General features: G+C 42.0%; 1 pseudogene; it reads right to left on the reverse strand.

Moving 5' to 3' along the window:
* Window positions 1–13,372: 13,372 nt before the first annotated feature.
* Window positions 13,373–13,913, reverse strand: LOC118834815 (annotated as a pseudogene).
* Between the last annotated feature and the right edge of the window lie 6,805 nt (window positions 13,914–20,718).

Consider the following 20,718-nt stretch of genomic DNA (forward strand, 5'->3'; position numbering starts at 1 on the left):
GCATCACTCTCATTACTTTTCAGGGTTTTCCTTCTGCCATTCTTATTTCTTCAACTCTTCCAGGAATTCTTGTTGGGCTTGTGTCCAATTAGTATTTTTCTTTGAGGCTTTGCTTGTAGCTGTTTTTCCACATTGTTGTTTTCTTCTGGTTTGTGTTTTGGTCTTCCCTACCATCATGGTAGCCTTTTGTGGTAAGGTTCTTTTTTCTCACTTTGCCAGTCTAATTCTTGACTTTGAACTTTATGTGAAGTTGGGATCTGCTCACCTGAGAGTTGGGAGAAAGTGTTGGTAGCACTTTTTTTGTGCTGCTGTTTTTTGTGCTAGTTCTGGGGGTGTACAAGTTTTCAGTTCTCCTAAGGTGATCCGGGGGAGGTGTGGTCACTCTTCTCCTGGTCTGCACTTTGATCTTTACCCAGGAAGGGCCCCTGCAGCCCTGCAGCCTCAAGCACTAGTGTTACTCTTCATCCTGGAACCACAACCGAAAACTCTGTATGGACAATAGAGTCACCCATCAGTGCCAGACTCTGTCACTAGTGCTAACAAAGGGTCACTTGTAATCTCTTTCTGACCAGTTGTCTGACCCTTTATAGTCTCTGTGCTAAGAGCTCCTAAAACTGCTGCTGCCACTGTCCCAGCTGCCTCTAAGCCCCCCAGTTGGTGGTGCTGCTGGGATGTCACATATCTCTCCTCCTGACCTACTAAGCTATCTTGGGCTGGAAAAATGTCTCACCTTGACTTTTTGTTGACTCTGCTACTCCAAAATTTGATTTGAGGCATCATTTTAAAGTTGTTTAAAGGGGAACATTGGAAGAATTTGGCTGGATTGCTGCCTTTACTCTACCATTTTGGCTCCATTCAGGGCTCTCATTTTCAAAGGGTTTAGTCGTAGAAGGGACCTTTGAGATAAATTAGTTCAACCTCATCGATTACACATATTTAAACTGAAAAAGACAGCTCAGTTACTTGCCCCATAGATAGTGAATGTCAGGGATGGAATTCAAAACCAAAGTAATCTTTCCAATCACACTATGCTAAATGTCCAAAAGCCTGAGATTAGCCCTCAAGGCCCACCATGCTCTTACCCTAGTTTATCTTAGTATAATTCCTCAGGGACATTGAACTCTGACTCAAAGGACCATTCAATATTGCCTCAATGAGTGCCCAGCTTTCCCACCTCTGCACATTTGCTTATGCTGTTCCCTCCTGAAGTTTACTCTCCCTTTTGAAACCTATTTATTCTTCAGGGTCCAGTTTGAATGTCACCTCTTATGTGAGGAATAATAACACTTATGTAGTGCTCAACAGCTTACAAACAGCTTTATTTATTTAAGCTCTGGAACAACCCTGGGAGGATCATTATGGAACTATTTCCTCAATTTTTCAGGTAAGAAATCAGGTACTGTGACAAGTACTGGGGATACAAATATAAGTAATCAAGAAATAAGCCTTGCCCTCAGGGAGCTGACATTCTAATAAGGGAAGACAATCCATCAAGGGGAACAAGAAAGTTTCAGTATAGTTAAATGATTTGGCCAAGGCTACATAGCCTGTAATTGGCCAAAGCCAATGGGATCCAGGCTCTTTAATTCCATTTTTCAGTGGTTTTTCACTTCAACTTTTCTTAATCTCTTTTTCCCTGGCCAACAAATGGATATGAAGATCTCTGTCCCAACACAATGCCTGGCACATAGCAAATGCCTAAGAAATGCTTACTGATGGATTGCTAAATCCCACCCGGCCATTGACCCAGAGTATCTCACCATTTTGCTGTGGAACAGTAATCAAATTGATATCACCGTTGGTTTTGAGAAGGCTGTGGAAAATGTTGTTTAAAGGGGAACTATTATTCCTATTCTCTGTGACTTCTTAGACCAAAACATCCCTCCCTAGACCCCACTTCCTTATATATATTGTACCTCTCCATTATAATGCAAACTTCCCAAAGTTAGGCAGTGTCTCTCTTGCTTTATTTTATGTAATAAAACAAGCATTTTAGGCAGTGTCTCTCACTTTTGTACTTGGATCTCTAGTGCCTAGCACACTGACTAGCACATAGTAGGCAATTTTAAAATGTTAGGTTTTTCCCCCATCCGTTCATTCCATTTCTACAATTGTACAAGTATTTGGAGAAAATTTAAGTTACATTCTCCAGTATGTAAGAGTGTAATGCTGAGATGTGCCAAAGCCAGCAAGAACTTACTGTTAAATGTTCAGTGTGAACATTTAACAGTATGTCATATGTACATCCACCTCCCCAAGCTGGTTGTTAAACATTTACAATCACACCCCTGGCTATGCTAAACTCTTTTTTTAACCAGAGAAAGCACTTTTCCATGATCAACCCCCATTTTGGTATTACAGAGGGGAGTCTCTCATAGTTCCCCTGTCATGGCAGGGAATATACATCTACTTGTCTGCCTATGTTGCTGACCAAATGTAGTGGGTGATGTGGGCTTTTCTACTCTGAAATCTTTGTCTTTCACTGTAGTTTCCACCAACCTCTGGTCTCACAAAAATTGCTTACAAATCAGAAAGAAACTCTGTTCTCATCTCCACATGCATCTCCAGCACCAACGCCAACATTTGGAGTGCGATGACTCTAAAGCCTGATGTGCTCTTTCCGCCAGATACCCAGATAGTATGTTTCCTGCCCAAGTGAGAACTTCCTGCGCTTTCAGGATCTGTGAATCCCTCTAGGGTCAACTGGGCAGGGAGATCCTAATAACCCAGGGCTGCATCCTGCTGCATCCCGGGGGGTGGGCGGGAAAGTATAGTCCAACACTATGCTAGAAGAATGTGAGGAAAAGAAAAAAAAACACAACTCCAAACCAAAAAACAGTCCCTGCTACATGAAGATGACTAAGTCTGACTGCTTTTGAGGCTGGATTATTTTTGCAAAGACAAACTAGAATAATTTCTACTTCCTCTGGTCCTTCAGAAAGGTGCCCAACACTGGATTCCCACATAACTGGATCTTAAACTATCTCAGCGGGGCTGAGGGCCCTAGTCAGTGTATCCAAAAATATATAATGGGTTTTTAAATAGTCTGTGGTTCTATTCTCTTTGTAATATCAGATGGACACAGCTGAGAAAGCAGAGGCCTTAGAAGGCAGTGGTGGGAATGAAGGCTTGACAAGGCGGTGAAGGATAAATGAATTTAGCAAGTCCCTGCATCAGGGCCAGCTTCCCGCCCTCAGAGGTGCCCATCATCTTCATGGGCTGCCTTTGTTTTCCAGAAGACTGGGGAAAAGAGAGCCAGGCTTGGCTTAATGCAGACAACGTGTACTGAAACTGATGGAATATGGCTCTCCAGGTACGGTCGTTCAGAATAAGTCAGTCAGTTGGTCAGCTAGGATTTATTAAGAGCCTACTATATGTCAGTCACTATATGAAGTGCTAGGGATAAAAAGACAGGCAAAAACAATTCTTGCTCTCATGGAATTCACATTTTAATTCACAACATGTGAATAACTAGGCACGTACGACTCATGTACAGAGTAGATGGAGGGCAATGGGGGGAATCAGAGAAAGTCTCCTGCTAAAGCTGGTGCTTGGGTTACGTCTTGGAGGAAGCCAGGAGGTTGAGGAGAGGAGAGAGAGCATTCCAGGCACGGAGGACAGCCAGTGCAGAACATGGAGGGGGTGTAAGTAGGCCAGTGTAATTGGATGCCAGCTTTGAAGAATTTCTTTTGAGCGTGATTTATTAGCCTCAATGGGAGGCTATGTGATTTAGTGGAAAGCTTATTGAATTTAGAGTGCAGAGTCCCTCATTCAAATTTCTTTCCTATTTAGTAGCTTAACACAGCAGGGATATAGCAGCTGGAGCACTAGAACTGGGGTCAAGAAAACCTAGGTTTGAATCCTGCCTCAGGATTTTTATTAGCTCTGTGACCTTAGGCAAATTGCTGAACCTCTCTGTGCCTCAGTTTTCTCATCTATAAGATGGGGAGAATAATAGCAAATAAGGTATTACTGGGTGTCCCAAAAGTTTTGATAAGGTTCTAAGCTATTAAAGCTTAAAACTGCTCTAAGATACTTGGGGCACCTTGTATATGCAAAGCTCTGTGCAAATTTATGTAGCTGTCAGGGGAAAGAAGTTTGCCACAGCCTTGTGAGCTAAGCCTTATAAACAGCACTACTCCTATTTTACTGGTGAGTAAATTGAGGCTTAGCAAAGTGGAGAGGCCTGAGCCAGGGTCACCCAGAAAATCATCGGACAGAACATTGTCATTCTGTTGGTTCACCTTAGATAGGATCCAGCTGTGGAGGAATCTTTTAGACAGGGTGGGGTACCAGATCCAGTTCTAGAAATAACTTCCCTATTTCCCGAGGTCAAGTTGTAGGCTCTGGGGGTCAATGGTAGGACCAGTCCATGGACACTGGGGAAATGTGCACAGGCAGCCGGCATAGAAAACCTTTACCTTCTCCCACTGCTGTACCTCTTTTCCTCTTCTTCTTTGTCCTTCTATTCTTTCCCCCGTTTCTCCTCCTTCTTCTTGTCTTCCCTCACTCTTTTCTTTCTATTCGTTCTTTCTCCTCATCCTTTTCCTTCTCCTCATCTCTACCTTCTTCCTCCATTTCTTGTCCCTTCTTCTGTTTCTTCATTCTCATCTTCATTCTTCATCTTCCCCTTCTTCCTTCTCCCCTTCCTCTTTCTCCTCCTTTTCCTTTTTCTCTTCCTCCTTCTCCTTCTCCTCTTCCTCTCCTCTCCCCCACCCCCACCTCCATGCCGATCAAACACCATTGACTTGGATCCCATGTTCACTGGCCTGTAGTTCCTCCTTGGTCTTTGAGTTGGTGGCTGGGGGTTGGGAAGCACCAAAGCGGCAGAAGACAGCCTTGGCAGGATGGTGATTTGGCTCTGATCAAGAGGACAAGCTTGGTTAGGGAAGAGATATTTCATCATGAGTGAAAACATACCTCAGCCCTGCCTTTATTTTCATTTTAGCTCTGGAGTCCTCCAGAGGGGAGTATGGTGAAGGCGGCAGCTTGCTTTGCACTGTTTAAAGAAGGCCTAGACCGAAACCCATAAATAGCCCTTCAGAAATATAATGGAACACAGATTTTTTTTTCTCTCAGAAGACATTATAAATAGGGGCTCTTTCAAGTCCACCCCTCCCCAGTCGTGATTTACAGGGTGACTCCAAACCCTCGGCCCAGGCCTCAAATCCAGAATATAAAATATTGGTGGGGGGTGGCTTTGTTGGAGCTGCTAGGGAAACATTTCTGAGGGGTGAACAATGGGGCGATAATTCCCAACAATGAATGAGTCATGTAGTGGAGAGAGCAGTGGATCTAAGGGGCATGGGTGAGAATATCTTACAGCAAATTCCAACCTCTAATGTCTCTCCGTCCCTCCAATGACCTTGTACCATACATGCAGCATTTCTCACGTCCATCCCCGCCTCTCTACCTTCTCACCTCTTGCTTGGACAATTGGAGTGACCTCCTCATTGGTCACCCTGCCTCCCACCCTCCCACCCCCAATTTACCTTCCTCACAGCTGCCAAAGGGATTGTCCCAAAGCCCAGGTCTGCCCAGGTCACTGCTTACAGCAAAATCCTCCACCCATATTCCTGTTGTCTCTAGATTAAGGTAAGAAATTGTCATCATGGAATTTAGAGGCCTAATTGTCAGATTCCAATTTACCTATTCAGGTTTCTTACGCTGGTGTTTAGTCATTTTTCGGTTGTGTCTGACTCTTCATGACCTCTTTTGGGATTTTCCTGGCAGATTTGCTGGAGTGGTTTGCCATTTCCTTCTCCAGCTCATTTTACAGATAAGGAAACTGAGAAAAACAGGGCTAAGTGGCTTGCCCAGGGTCACACAGCTAGTAAATGTCTGAGGTCAGATTTGAACTCAGCTCTTCTTGACTCTGGCTCCAGTGCTCTAGCTGCCCCAATTTTACATATGAGGAAACTGAGGCAAACGGGACTAAGTGACTTGCCCAGGGTCACATAACTAGGAAGTGTCTGAGGTTGGATTTGAACTTAGGTCTTCCTGACTCCAGGCCCAGAGCTCCATCCAGTGAGCCTCCTGGCTGCCTCTTTACTCTATAGCATTACAGCTAAACGGCCTTTTTGCAGTTTGGTCAGTCCATGTCTCATCTAGAGTAAGTATGCCTATGCACTGGACGTCCCACACCTTTGGGGGAAATGAGGCTTCACCCTCGATCCCCATGCTCCCAACAAAGGGTGGCTGCCAGGACTCCAGGGATGTTTCTACTCATCTGGGATGGCTTCTTGGGAGAGCCTGTGCCTGTGAATTTCCCGTCATAGGGCCAGCTCCCTGAGCAAATAAACCCAACAGAAGCAACTCTTTCCCAAGGCCTGGGGTCCGAGCCAGGACAGACTCTCCATTGGTGCGATGTCTGCCTTGTTTCACAGTTTACAAAACCATTCCCCCACCCCCCATCCCCTCTGCGACTTTCAGAATGGAAATTTTGCCAGAGCTGGGTCTGAGGAAGAGAAACCCAAGCTTCTGGCTCGGATTAGTTGGCCAGGGGGATATTTACCTTACTCTCTTAATTGCCTCTGCAAAGCAAATATAGACCTCCGAGTGGACTTGAGGATAACCCAACCTGTGTGCTAAGGTCTCCTGCTGGTCAGAGAAGCCCAAGGGAGGCTGGCTAGAATAAACTGAATTCAGCCAGGCATGACAGACAAGAGCTTTTGTAGGCCAGTGTAAGGAAAAGCTAAATTTGTCTAAACCCACCACTAACTGGGTGTGTGAATTCGATATCAGACAAGTGTGGCATAGCTGAGTCAGGCCCTGGGCCCCATTGAACTTTGGGTGCCACTTCTGACACTCTGGCTGTGTGACTCTGGGCAAGTCACAGCATCTTTCTGAGTCTCAGTTTGCCCATCTGTAAAATGGGCATAAAAAATTATACCACCTGTCTCATTGGATTTCTGGGAGGACTCAAAAAGAGAGAATGCATGTTAAATGCTTTGGAAAACTTTTATTTTTAAAGACTGGACCTTTGATTTTTATCAGTGTAGGAAGGTCCAAACCTGATATGCAATTATAGGGGTATAGAGCAGGACTCCCCCTGCTTTGGTGGGTACTTGACCCCTCTGGTTTTAATACATCAAATAAATACGATTATAAAGGAGGTTAGAGGGGCGTAAAAACAAAGATACCATTTCTCTCCCCACCCAATCCAAGTTCATGGCCCTCCTGAATTGACCCCCAGATCTCCCAGGTTAAAACAGCCTTTCTTAGAGTTTTCTGAGGTACTGGGCATTTAAGTCCCCTGCCGAGGGTCACCCAGAGACTGAGCTGGAATCCAGGTTTTCCTGACTCAGAGGATAACCCTCTACTCGCTACCTCTCTTGCCAGATGTTACCATTATTATTAAGAACTAAAGCATAATTAACCATTATGTGGGGACAAAGCCGAGAATCAAACCTAGGTCCTCTGACTCCAAATTCAGCCGTCTTTCCGCTGTGCCACATAGGAAGAGCGATTATTGTATCATGTATTATGTTAATCATTAATACTATTATTAATATCAACACACATTTATTAATAGCATTGATATTTATTATATATTAATTGCATTTATTATTTTATACATAACAATAGGTTTTAAGAAATAAAGGTCTTTGGTAGTGAGAGTTTCGCAGGTTGATGGCTGAGGAACAGTGATTTGGGGCAGCGGTCCCCAAATGAGGGCTAAGGCCTGACCGCAGGGGTCTGTGTTCAATGATTGAGAGGGGGGAGATGGGGCACGTCCAGGAGGGCACCTGAGCTAGCTGGGGTCCTCACAGGGTGAGCATTTACACCTCAGAAATGGAAAGGCCGCAGCTGAGGGCTGGATTGTTTTATCTATTGCCTAGATTTAAGAAGTGATGGAGAAAATGTCAATAATTCACATTAAATGGAAAAGTGTGTCCTGATTACATTTGTTTTTTTTTTCCTGGACAGCTGGTTTGTTAAACATTCACCAGCCCATCCCTGGTCACATCCCATCTTTGCCACAACAGGCAATCATGAGGCTCATTTGCAAAGCATTTCAATGGTGCTTTTATCTTCCAACACTCCTCTCCTTTCTTCTCTCTCATTTTGTGAGCTTCCAACCTCTCCTTTTCTGAGTCAGTGCCTGGCATACAGTAGGCACTTAATATATGCTTATGGATTGATTGAGTCAGGGCAGTTATAATCTAACCTCTGGATGCCCATGGCAGCGGCACAGCTATCACTGGGAAAACTCTGTGCCCCCTTCCTGCCCTTGCCAGCATACCCACCCCCAAACACCAGGTCACCTTGTGTCTTCAGAGGGTAGATGCTGTGCTTAGGGGCATCAATGGATGACTAAGAAACATACCTCATCCTTTATCACTTTGAATGGGACAGAGCGAGGGCCATGGCATGAGCCTGCATGAATGGGTTATGAACTGCACACAGGATCTCATTACATTATCTTTTCCTCCCAAACCTTCTCCTCCTTGGAACATCCCAATTACTGTTGAGGGCACCCTAAGGCTTTCAAGACATTTTGGGTTGCTTTATTATCTTTTTACACTATGATGATCCCAGTGGAACCCACAGACTCTCAAAAGTTTCCTCACTTCCACTCCTGCCAGGGCACCCGACCATCTTTGTCTGTTTATTCATTTCTTTGACACTGTCCTCGGTACCATTTCTCCTTAATAATTCCATGTTTGGTGTCTGCTACAGTCTGCCCATGCTCACCATGTGTTTTTCTATTGCTTTTCAGGTGGTTCTCCACCTCAATTCTTTGGAGGCTACAGCATTCCATGGCATCATGGAAATAATATTGGTGTGAAATAATATGGACTTTTGGTTCAGGGAGAAACGTGGGAATTATTAGAAGAACTTTGCAGCTTCCCAAAGACAATCCAGCCCACCCTCTGCCTCTTGTTTAACTTTGGACCCAACTTGTCACCCTAAGAGTACATACATTGATGGATGAGTTCTATAGGTTGCCTATTCAACTGCATATCCTAGTCTGGACAATAGACATTCCTCATCCACATGGTTTTTCCTGTGTGGATTGTTAGGCCAAACTCTTTTGAGAAATTATGGCTCTTATCCATATTAGATGGTTGTTTATTTATTCCTCATGTCACATTCCAGCCATACTATCATTATCACATCATCCTTAATGGTGAGTTTAGTTATGGGTGTGTCCTTTGAGATTAATCTTTTCTATTTTAGATCATAAGCAAATGAGAGAGCCCGGGCATATCTACTTACCTAGCTTTGTAAGGAGCCAAACACTTGCACAGGTTAGGATTCTATCTATTTGCACATGTATGTATGCATCTATCTATCTGACTATCTATCTATCTATCTATCTATCCAACTATCCATCCATCCATGTACCTTTGTATCTATTTTCACATGTATGTATGCATCTATCCATCTATTTGCATGTGTATGTATGCATCTATCTATCTATCTATCTATCCATCTATCTATCTATTTATCTATCTGTCCGTCCATCTATCTATCTATCTTTGTATCTATTTTCACATGTATATATCTATCTATTTATCTGTCTATTTATCTATCTCTGTCCATCCATCTCTCTATCTATGTATCTTTGTATCTATTTTCACATGTATGTATGAATCTTTCTATCTATCTATCTATCTATTTATCTGTCTATCTATCCTCTGTCTCTTTCTTTCTTTTTTTCTTTTTGTGTTTTTTTGTCTATCTTTCTATCTGTCCATCCACCCATGTGGCTAATCCACCCATATGCATCCTTCTATCTTATTCTCTCTCTCTCTCTCTCTCTCTGACCTGGGACTCAGGAGACCAAAGCTCTAGATCCCAGCCCTAAGCACGTGTTGTTCTTTTGGTTCATTTAATAAACATTTTATTCCTCATAGCCCGTGGAGAAAGGTGATGGCACACTTTGTAGCCTGCTGGCAAGTGCACTCATGTGCACGTGCGTGCGTGCATGCTCGCGCGCGCACGCGCGCACACACACACACACACACACACACACACTCTGTCTGCAGCATACGGGGGCTGATCACTGACAAACCCCAAAGCAGTCAGACTTTTTCCGGGGACACAGTGTTTCATGTGGTTAATTCTTTTCTTTTTCTTTCCCACTTAGATGTAGGCCATCTAAGCACTCTTACCCCCTCCCCCAGTCCCCAATTTCACCCTCTTCTAAGAAATGATCAAGCTTTTTCATTGTTTCTTGGCTTTGTCACTGGGCCATCAGCATTTTCATATACCCTGGAAAGGGTTACCAACCTTTTGAAAATGAACTGCCCAGGGTCACTGGTGCTTTCTCCCCCCTGTTCCCTCTTTCTTGAAGGAGGAGTTGCTTTAGATGTTTGGGACCTAGGCAAACTCCTAACCTGAGTTCTTGATTCCTAGTGGGGTCCCCCCACCTTTGTGCTCTCCCCCCACCCCTCTTCTCAAGCAGAGAGAAACCAGATCTCAGCTTACAAAATGAAATCTCAAATCAGGACCATGTGAGACTGGGTCCGAAAAGGTAAAGACCTCATGGAAATCAGTGTCAGGGAGAGAAGTCTGTCAATTCAATTAGGCCAGGCCCTCCTCAAGGATGTAGCTGATTTCAAACCCAATAAATATCCTTCATGCTAACGTCCTAGTTTCTATCAATATTGTCTGAGAGCACTGGGTGGGGCACTCGACTGCAGCTGAGCTTTCTGAAGGGTGGTAATTATCACCAAGGGGCCTCACTTTGGTGCTCATGTGATGGGTTTCCATGGCCCTCCAATCCCTTTAAATGTTTCCCAGTTTTGTTACATATTCTTATAAGCATTTGACTGCAGGATTAGGGGTCTGCATGGATGAGAATTGAACATCAGAATGGCCTGTTGCCACAGCAATGACCAATGCCAATTAAATTCATATATGCAGCTGTGAAACCTGCTTTCTACCCACTAGTTTAGAATAATGTTACTTCTTAGCTGGTGGAAGGGCCCCAAACTCTGATTTCTCCAAATGTTCTTTTCCATTGGTGGAAGACCATAGGCCTGTTTCTGGTACAATTTCTCTTTTTTTTAAAGTCAATTAATCAATAAACATTTATTAAGCACCTATTGTGTGCCAAGCACTGTGCTGAGGATACAAAAGAGGCAAAAGACAGTCCTTGCTCTCAAGGATTATAGTTTAATGGGGGAGACAACATGGGGACAAATCTATACAAAGCAAGCTATAGACAGGATAAGCAGGAAATAATTGCCAGAGGGAAGGCACTGGAATTTAGAAGATTTGGGGAAGGCTTCCTATAAAATGAGGGATTTTAGTTAAAACTTAAGGTTTTCATTGCTGAATTTTGTTTTTAGTTAAAACTTAAGGTTTTCATTGCTGATTTTTGTTTTTATTTCAACTTCCCTTCCAAGAGAGGAAGAGGATATAGTAAATAGAAAGCCAGCCTCCAATCCAATCCAATCAAAGCAGCGAGTCTTTATTATGTGCTCGTTGTTATGTGCCAGGCATTGAGCTGGCACTGGGTAAAGACATACAAAGAATGAAACCATCCCTTCTTGCAAGGAGTGCACATTCTCTGGGGTGGGGGATGGGAGTATAAGGGTGCTGGAAAATGGGAGCGGGCGGGATGACCTTCACAAGGGAGTAAAGATGCTGGGAAGGGCATGGGGTGGGAGATAATTTTGGAGCCCAGCTCTGGATGTTCCCCTCCAGGTAACTTAGTGTAGGGGATGAGGCTCTCAGGGGCAGATTCCTCAGAATCAAATGATCCTAAGTCTAGGGTTGGAAGGCGCCTTCAAGGTCATTGACTCCAATCCTCTCATTTTATAGTGGAGGAAACTGAGGCCCAGAGAAGGAAAGTCACTTGCCCAAGGTCACCCAGGGAGAAAGTGGTAGAGTCAGGATGGGATCCCTGGGCCTTTGACTCCTGGGCTCTTACCAATTGGCCACACTGCCTCAAGAACCCAGGTTTGAGTGTTATTGCTACGTGTCCCAGATTGGCCTAATTAGCCTCTTTGAAAGGCTGGGGGGAGGAGATGGGGAGTTAGGAGGAAGGGCGAATTCCTAATCTAATTCAGTTGTCTGATGCTGTCCGATCACTGTGAAATTACATACATATGCCAAAGAAAAACATTGAAAATAGTAACTGCAGCTTTTTCAAACTTTAGCCCTATCCTGCTGGACTACTTCCTCTGTCCAGCACCAGGGCTAGCCTTAAGCACAGGGTAGTCAGTTATCTACACTGGTTTGTCTTTCAGCGCTCCAGAAAAGGTCCCTGGCCCCAAATTCTGTCTCCTAGTAGCAACTCACAATTATATAATGCTTTCAAGTTGAAAAACACTTCCCTTTAAGTGACCCACCTGGAAGATTGGTAACTCAATGTTATTTTACTTTCAGGTCTAAATTCTTTTCTTCTCATCTCTTCTTCCCTCCCCATTCCATGATTTGAGAGAGCAAGAAAAACAGAACCTGTTACAACTTGTACAGTGAAACAAAACTGATTCCCAAATTGGCCAAATTGGCCAAAACAAGTGAGCAAACAAACAAAAACCCAAATAAGCAAACACCCCAGTCTCTACTCTTGAATCCATTATTTCTGTCTCTGGAGCTAGGTGGCATGTTTTACCACGAGTCCTCTGGAATTGTGATTGACCACTGTGTTGATCAGAGTTCTTAAGTCTTTCAAAGTTGTTCGTCTTTATTATATTATTGTTATTGTATAAATTGTTTTCCTGGTCCTGCTCACTTCACTTTGTATCAACTCATACAAGTCTTCCAAGGTTTCTTTGAAACCATCACCTTTAACATTTCTTAAAGCACAATAGCATTCTCTCACATTTATATAGCATATCTTATTTGCCTGTTTCCCAATTAATGAGCACTTCCTCAGTTTCCAAGGCTTTGCCACCACAAAAAGCTGCTATAAATAAATATTTTGTATGTATGGTTCCTTTTCCCCCTTTTTTGATCTCTTTGGGGTCTAGATCCCAAAGGCATTGGGGTTTAGACCCAGACCCCTCGGTCAATGGGTACACACCTATTAATGTCTTTAGGAACATAATTCCACATTGCTTTCTGGAGTGGCTAGATCAGGTCAGAGTTTGACCAACAGGGCATTAATGTACCTGTTTTGCTACAGCACCACCAGCATTTGTCATTTTCCTCTTTTTGCATCAGCTTTGCCAATCTAAGGTGTGTGAGGTGGACTCTCAAAGTTCTTTTAATTTATATCTCTCTATTTATTAGTGATTTAGAGCATTTTTTTTTCATATGGCTAATAATAGCTTGGATTTCTTCCTATGAAAACTGTCCTTTGACCATTTCTCACTTGAGGAATGGTTTTTATTCATATAGATTTTTTTTTTCCAATTGAGAAATTTATTTAAACGGGTCAAATAAAACAGGTGCCTCCTTGTCTCTGCACTTAGAAGAAGGTGTTGGGTCTCTTGGTAGTAAAGCGTGGTTTGTGCTGGCGCGGTAGCACTCTGTGGGGCAGAGGGAACTTGATTTTGGAATCGTGAAACTGCTTGACTGCAGGCCGGCAGCACTTGCTGGCAGGAATTTCTTCCACTTTCATGATCTGGATAGAGTGGGCCCGGGCACGGTGACGGGCTCCCATATCTCGGTAGCACTGAGTGACAGCACCAGCGGTGGTCAGGTCCCTGTACTCCCTGTACATGTTGTGGGTCCCGCTCCTGGAATCGTAGCGCGGCCAGATGCCAAAATTTTTCACTCTAAGAGGGGACTTTTCAAAGACCTATCCACAGTATACAATTTCTCCAGAAGACTTCTTCATCTTTTTCAGCTGAGAAACGAAGTACCAGAATCGGGACCTTGCTACAACATGGTTAGGAGCAAAGATCCGCATCCGATAAAGAGGCGGCACTGGACTCTTGGGAGTAGGCAGGTAGCGTCCAACTACCTTATACTCTCTCAGGGTGCCCGAGGCCTTCATGGTGCTGCCGCCTCACTCCCCGCCAACCCACAAAAGCTATTCATATAGATTTCAATCAGTTCCCTGTGTAGCTTACACATGGGATCTTTATCAAAGAAACTTGATGCTAAGATTCCCCCCCCCCATTTCCTGCTTCTTTTCTAATTTCAGTTGAATTAGTTTTGCTGTTCTTTTCTCAATCCTCATCCTTCTTGACTTCTCTGAAACCGTTGACATTGGTGATCACCTTCTTCTCCATAATACTTTTTTCTCTCTAGATTTTCTCTCCTAGTTTCCCCTCTTCCTGACCACTTCTCAGTCTCTTTTACTGGATCCTCATCCAGGTCATGCCCAATAAGCATGAGTATCCCACAGGCCTCTTTCTTGGGCCCTTTTCTCTTTTCCCTCCTTTCCTTTTCACTTAGTGATCTCAACAGCTTCCATAGATTCAATTATCTCAAGGCTGATGATTCTCAAATTGGGGATCTTTTTTTCTATAATTTGTTCTTTGACCCCTACCTATTCTTTAGGACTCAATTATCTTGTTCCAATTAATTTTTAATCTTTGATTCAAAGGCCTTTTTGAATACAATTTTATTGCATTTTGGTCCATTTATGTGTTTAACATTTTTCTGCATTTGTTTGTGAGGTTGTTATGCCTTGTCAATCAATTTTTGTTAAAAGTGCCATGCACAAATACCACTTCTAGAGCTGTATCCCAAAAAAATCATACAAGTGGGAAAAGGACCCATATGTTCAAAAATATTTATAGCAGCTCTTTTTGTGGGGGCAAAGGATTGGAAATTAAGGGGCTGCCCATCAATTGGGGAATGACTAAACAAGTTGTGATATACGAATGTAATGGAATACTACTGTGCTATAAGAAATGAGGAGCAGATGGACTTCATAATAACCTGGAAAGATTTATATGAACTGATGCTGAGTGAGGAGAGCAGAACCCGGAGAACATTATACATGATTATAGACACACGCTGTCTGTGATGACTAACTTGGAGAGACTTTGCTCTTCTCAGCAATGCGAGGGTCTAAGACAACCCCAAAAGACTCATGATAGAAAAAGCAATTCACATCCAGAGAAAGGATTACAGAGTTTGAATGCAGATTGAAGGAAACTATTTGCTCTCTTTTTTCTTTTTGTTTCTTCTTTCTTGTGGTTCATTCCATTGGTTATAATTCTTCTTTACGCCTCGACTATTGTGAAAATATGGTTAGTGTGAAGGTATATGTAGAACCTATATCAGATTGCACACTGTCTTGGGAGGGGAGGGGGGAAGAGAGGGAGGGACAGAAAATTTGAAACTCAAAAACTTGAGGAACTGAACGTTGTAAACTAAAAATAAATATATAAATTTTTTAAAAAAGGAAAAAAAGAAAGTGTCATGCATAGCTGAGAAATAGGTTTACTTTTTCTGTTCCCATTCAATATTTTCCAGAGGCCTATCACATCTAACTTTTCTAAAATTCTATTCAGATCTATCATTTATTTTTTAATCTATATTTTGGTCCAATTTATCTATGTCTGAAAGAGGTAAATTGAAGTCTCCAACTATTATAGATTTACTGTCTATTTCTACCTAGGACTCATTTAGCATTTCTTTTAAGAATTTAGATGCTATGCCATTTGGTGCATATGAATTTAATATTGATATTAATCATTGTTTCTAGTGCCTTTCAGAGAGAATGTAGTTTCTTTGATTTTTTTCTTTCAAATAAGTCTATTTTTGCTGTTGCTTTGTCTGAGATCATGATTTCTACCCTTGCCTTTTTTTTTTTACTTCAGTTGAATTATAATAGGTTTTTCTCCAGCCTTATTTTAACTCTGTGTTTGTCTTTCTTTTTCAAATCTGTTTCTTGTAAACAACGTATTGTTGGATTCTGGTTTCTAATCCATTCTACTATCCTATTCTACTTTATGGGTGAATTCATCCCATTCAAATTCACAGTTATGACTATTAATTGTGAATTTCCCATTTCCCATTTATTTTCTACATCCTCTTTAAGAGTTTATTTTCCTTCTGACTAATCCTTCCTTTAATCTACCCCCTCTTTTAGTCTCCCCTTTCCCTTAATTCCTTTCCCTCCAGTTTTCCTATTGCATGAAATGTATTTCTGTACCCAGCTATTTCTATGTGTTTCTGTGCATTCTTCCCTCTTTTATCAGTTCAGATGAGAGTGAGGATCAAGTGTCACCTTCTTCCTAATTGTTCTTCTACTTGTGTACCCCAATTATGAGAGCTAATTTTCTGCATTCTTCCTCTCTCTCTCTCCCCTATACAGTGTATTCCTCTTCCCCTCCCTTTCCATTCTTCTTTCAAGATGCTAAAAACATAACTGAATTATTTCCAGCCCTTAGTCTAATTATACTCCCTCTATGATCCCTAATGATGATAAGGTTTTGAGGGGCACATGTATGATCTCCCCATGTAATAAAGTTGTTTGGTTGTGTTTGTCTTTTTGTGCTGATACTGACTCATATGTTTGTAAGTCTAACTGTCTATGTAGCTCTAATTGTTTCTTCAAGAATGCTTGGAAGTCTTCTTTTTCATTAAAAATCCATTTCCCCTGTCCCAGCCCTCACAGGATCATACTCAGTTTCAATTCCTAAGTTATTCTTGATTGTAAGCCTATATTCTTTGTCTTCTGGAATGGCATTCCAAGTTCTCTGCTCCTTTGAGGTGATGGTTGCTAAATATTGTGGGATCCTGACTGTAGATCCTTGGTACGTGAATTCTTTATGACTGTTTGTGGTATTTTTTCTTTGTATTCTTTGACTTACAAGCTTTCTTTTTTGGGAAATAATATTCCTAGGAGTTTTCATTTTGTGAACTCTTTCAGGAAGTGACTAATGGATTCTTTCTATTTCTACTTTGCCCTTTGGTTCTCAGTAATATGAGTAGTTTTCTTTTAGGATTTCTTGAAATTTGATGTCTAGTATCATTTCTTAGTTATGGCTTTCAGGTAATCCAATGATTCTTAAATTATTCTGATATATTTTCCAGGTCAGTTGTTTTTGCTATGAGAAGCATTCCATTTTCTTGTCTTAGCTTTATTGGTCAATTCTAATTTTCAAGGAGTTATTTTTGGTGGGAAAGATTTTGTACCTTTTGTTCCAAGCTGTTAATTCTTTTCCCACAAATTTTTTTCTTTTTGTTTTTAAATATTGAGGGATCTTTAGACAGGAAGGTGAGAGAATAGGTAAAAGGGGGGTATAGAAGGGTGTTGAGATTTATGGGAATGGGGAGATAGGGGAGGGATCCTTGGAGAGGGGTAGGCAAGTAATAGGAGGGCAAGGTAGCAGGTAAAGTAGATGAGGCAGGAGGGATAGGAAACAAGAGATATGTAAAAACATAAGAACAAAGATCAGGAGTAGAATTTGTTTGGGAAAGTATATGTCTATATATGTATATATGTGTGTATGTATATATCTATAGCTATAGAGAAACATATCCAAACTTAATTGTAGCCCTTGCGGGGGAGGGAAAAAAAGAACAAAGTAAAAAAGTACACAGCAGAGAACAAAAGAAAACTTACAAGGAAATGAAGAAAAGATGGACAGTTCTCAATACAACGTGTATTATTTATCATACAGGCTTTCTTGAAATAAAAATTTATTGTTACATATTCTGAATCCTTTCTTATGTTCTGCTATGCATATGACATGCTTTTTTCCCTTTTTTCCTTTGTATTTAAGTTTATGAGATGTTTTTGTTTCTTTTCTCTATTCTGTATCTGTGTTCTGGCATCTGAGTTTAAGAAAAAAATAATTTATTTTTTTTTCACCACTTGTTTTTATAAGATTTTGAGTTCTAAATTTCTCTCCCTCCTCTCCTTCTCCTCCCCCTCCCCAAGATGGCATGCAATCTTACATTTTTACTTTTTTTTGCAGGGGGGATGGCAAGGTAATTGGGGTTAAGTGACTTGCCCAAGGTCACACAGCTAGTAACAGTGTCAAGTGTCTGAGGCCAGATTTGAACTCAGGTCCTCCTGACTCCAGGGCTGGTGCTCTACTCACTGCACCACCTAGCTGCCCTGATGGCATACAATCTTATATAGGCTATACATGTATGATCATATTAAACGTAACTCCACGTTAGTCATGTTGTGAAAGAAGAATCAGAACAAAAGAGAAAAAATATGAGAAAGAAAAAAAAACAACAAAAGAAAGAGAAAATAGTATGCTTCAGTCTGTATTCAGACTCCCATAGTTCTTTCTCTGGACCACTATTTTTCTATAGCTCTCATTTCTTGCCCCACTTATCCTCTACTGCTTTCATTTAGCTTTTAAATTCTTAGCTATTAAAATAAAAACTTTTTTTTACTTTATCTCTTCTAGGAATTCTTATTAGACTTGTACTCAAGCTGTGTTTTTCTTTGAGGCTTTGCTTGTGGATATTTTGGAATCTTTCTCTTCTTCTGGGCCAGGTGATATAATGAATAGAGCTCAGTCCTACAGTCAGGAAGACCAGATTTCAAATCCAGTCTCTGACACTTAACTAGCTATGTGGCCCTAGAAAAGTCACTGAATCTTTGCCTGCCTCGGTTTCCTCATCTTTAAAATGGGGATAATTATAGCACCTGCCTCCCAGGGTTTTTATGAGGATCAAATGAGATAATATTTGTAAAGCACTTAGAACAATGCTTAATAATGGTTCTTAATAAGTGCTTATTTCTTGTGCTCCCCCTCCTCCACTTCCCCTTTCCCTTGTGTGTCTCGAGCTTCCTTGTCACCATAATAGCACTTTATTGTGGGATTACCTTTTGTTGGCTCATTCTTCCAGCCTCCTTCAGACTTTATCGTACAACTATGCTCTGTGTGCTTCTGGAGGGAATGTTTGGAATTAGCCTCTGATCTCTTGGTTCCTTTTGCTGCTTTCTTGGGGCATTGAGTGTTGTGTTATTCCAAGATTTCACGTACAGCTCAGGCTGGGCACCCGCAAGCTTTCAGTGCATCCCAAGTGATGTGATCCAGGATCAAGTCTGCTCAGTACTCTCCTGGTCTCAGTTTTACACACTGTTTATCCAGGTTCAGTTCTGAGCAAGACCCGTGTTGGCTCGTTTATCCCTGATGTCAGTTTCATTAGACGTTTCTGGACTAAGCTGCCATTGGGTCCTTAGGAAGATCTTCAGGTTCAGAGTCACTGAACTTCAGGCTCCCCTTTGGTCTGGAATCCTGGCCTGATGATTTTACTGTGGGCTTCAGGCTGGCCTTCACCTGAAACTGAGTCCCTGCCCTGCTTCTGGGCTCAGAGACACATAGCCGTCTCCATCATTTCCTCATCTGTAAAATGGAGATGATATGAATGCCTACCTCCCAGACTTGTGGGGATAAGCTGAGATGAGCTAAGAGATAAGCGAGCCAAAAAATGCTCTATAAATATCAATTATTCTCATTATTGTTCCTGTTGCTATTATTCCCCTATCCTATAAATCAGGAAACTAAGTTTCAGAAGGAGGATTGAAACCCTAATCTTCCTGATTCCAAATAATAGTGCCTACCTCTTACGATTGTTGTGACGACAAACCGAGATAATATCTGTAAAGTGCTACAGAAATGCTAGCTATTACTATTAATATTAATTAACCCATTCTACAAATCAGGAAACCAAGTCTCAGAGTGGTTAAGTGACTTACCAAGAATCACACAGCTGATGAGCACCAGAGACAGATTTGGGACCCCCGTGATCCTGATTCCAAATTTAGGTTCTATCTACTATGCCGGGGTGGGGAACCTGCAGCCTCGAGGCCGCATGTAGCCTTCTAGGTCCTGGGGTGTGGACTATTGACTAAGTCCAAGTTTTACAAAACAATTCCTTGTATTAAAGGGATTTATTCTGTGAAGTTTGGATTCAGTCAAAGGGCTGCACTTGAGGACCTAGAGGGCCACATGTGGCCTTGAGGCCGCAGGTTCCCCACCCCGCACTATACCATGCTGTCTGTGTTGAGCTACATGCTATAAACAGCAGCATTGTGGTGTGTTTTCTTTAAGAAAATGATGATACCACCGTGGCCCTTGATTTTCTCCCTCATTGGCATTTCTTTAAAAAGGAAAAAATGTTTTATGGGTCTTAATCTTCTTTGGTTGTTGAAGCCAAAGCCCAGAACGGCAGGACATTGGAGCAGGGTTTGGCAGGACATCTAGAGAATGGGCCTGTTGATGACAGAATAACACAGTGCCCTGGGCAGCTGGATTCCCAAAAATGCACCCTCTGTCTAAGCTGTACAGCTGACAGTAGGCAGGCCTGCTGGGCTGTCTGAGCCACAGCTGTATCTAAAAGAAAGAGGGGCGGGAACGGAAGGGAGTGGAGGATTATTGGGGGGAACTAGCTTCAGAGGATGCTGAATTTGTGACCGAGGCAGAAATAAAGTGTCAAAGCAATTAAAAAAAAAAGAAAATCATGTGATGTATTGAAAAGCAGTATAGGGGCAGTTGGGTGGTACAGTAGATAGAACACTGGCCCAGGAGTCAGGAGGACCTGAGTTCAAATCCAGCCTCAGACACTTACTAGCTATGTGACCTTGGGCAAGTCACTTTACGCTGATTGCCTCCAAAAAAAGTAAAACAGTGTGTTATGATGATTGATAATAATATTTAATACTAATATAAAACTTAAGATATTTAGATTAATTTAAATACATAATCTCATTTGATCCTAATACAGACCCTGGGAAAGAGGTGCTTTATTGGCATACTCATTTTGCATGAGGAAATTGATGCCCAGCAAAGCTGATTGACTTGCCCAGGATCACACAGCTTGTAAGTGTCTAGGGCAGAATTTGATTTTGGGTCTTCAAGTCCGGGGCTCTATCTTGCCTCT

This window comes from Trichosurus vulpecula, chromosome 1 (assembly GCF_011100635.1).
Source record: "Trichosurus vulpecula isolate mTriVul1 chromosome 1, mTriVul1.pri, whole genome shotgun sequence".
Lineage (NCBI taxonomy): Eukaryota > Metazoa > Chordata > Mammalia > Diprotodontia > Phalangeridae > Trichosurus > Trichosurus vulpecula.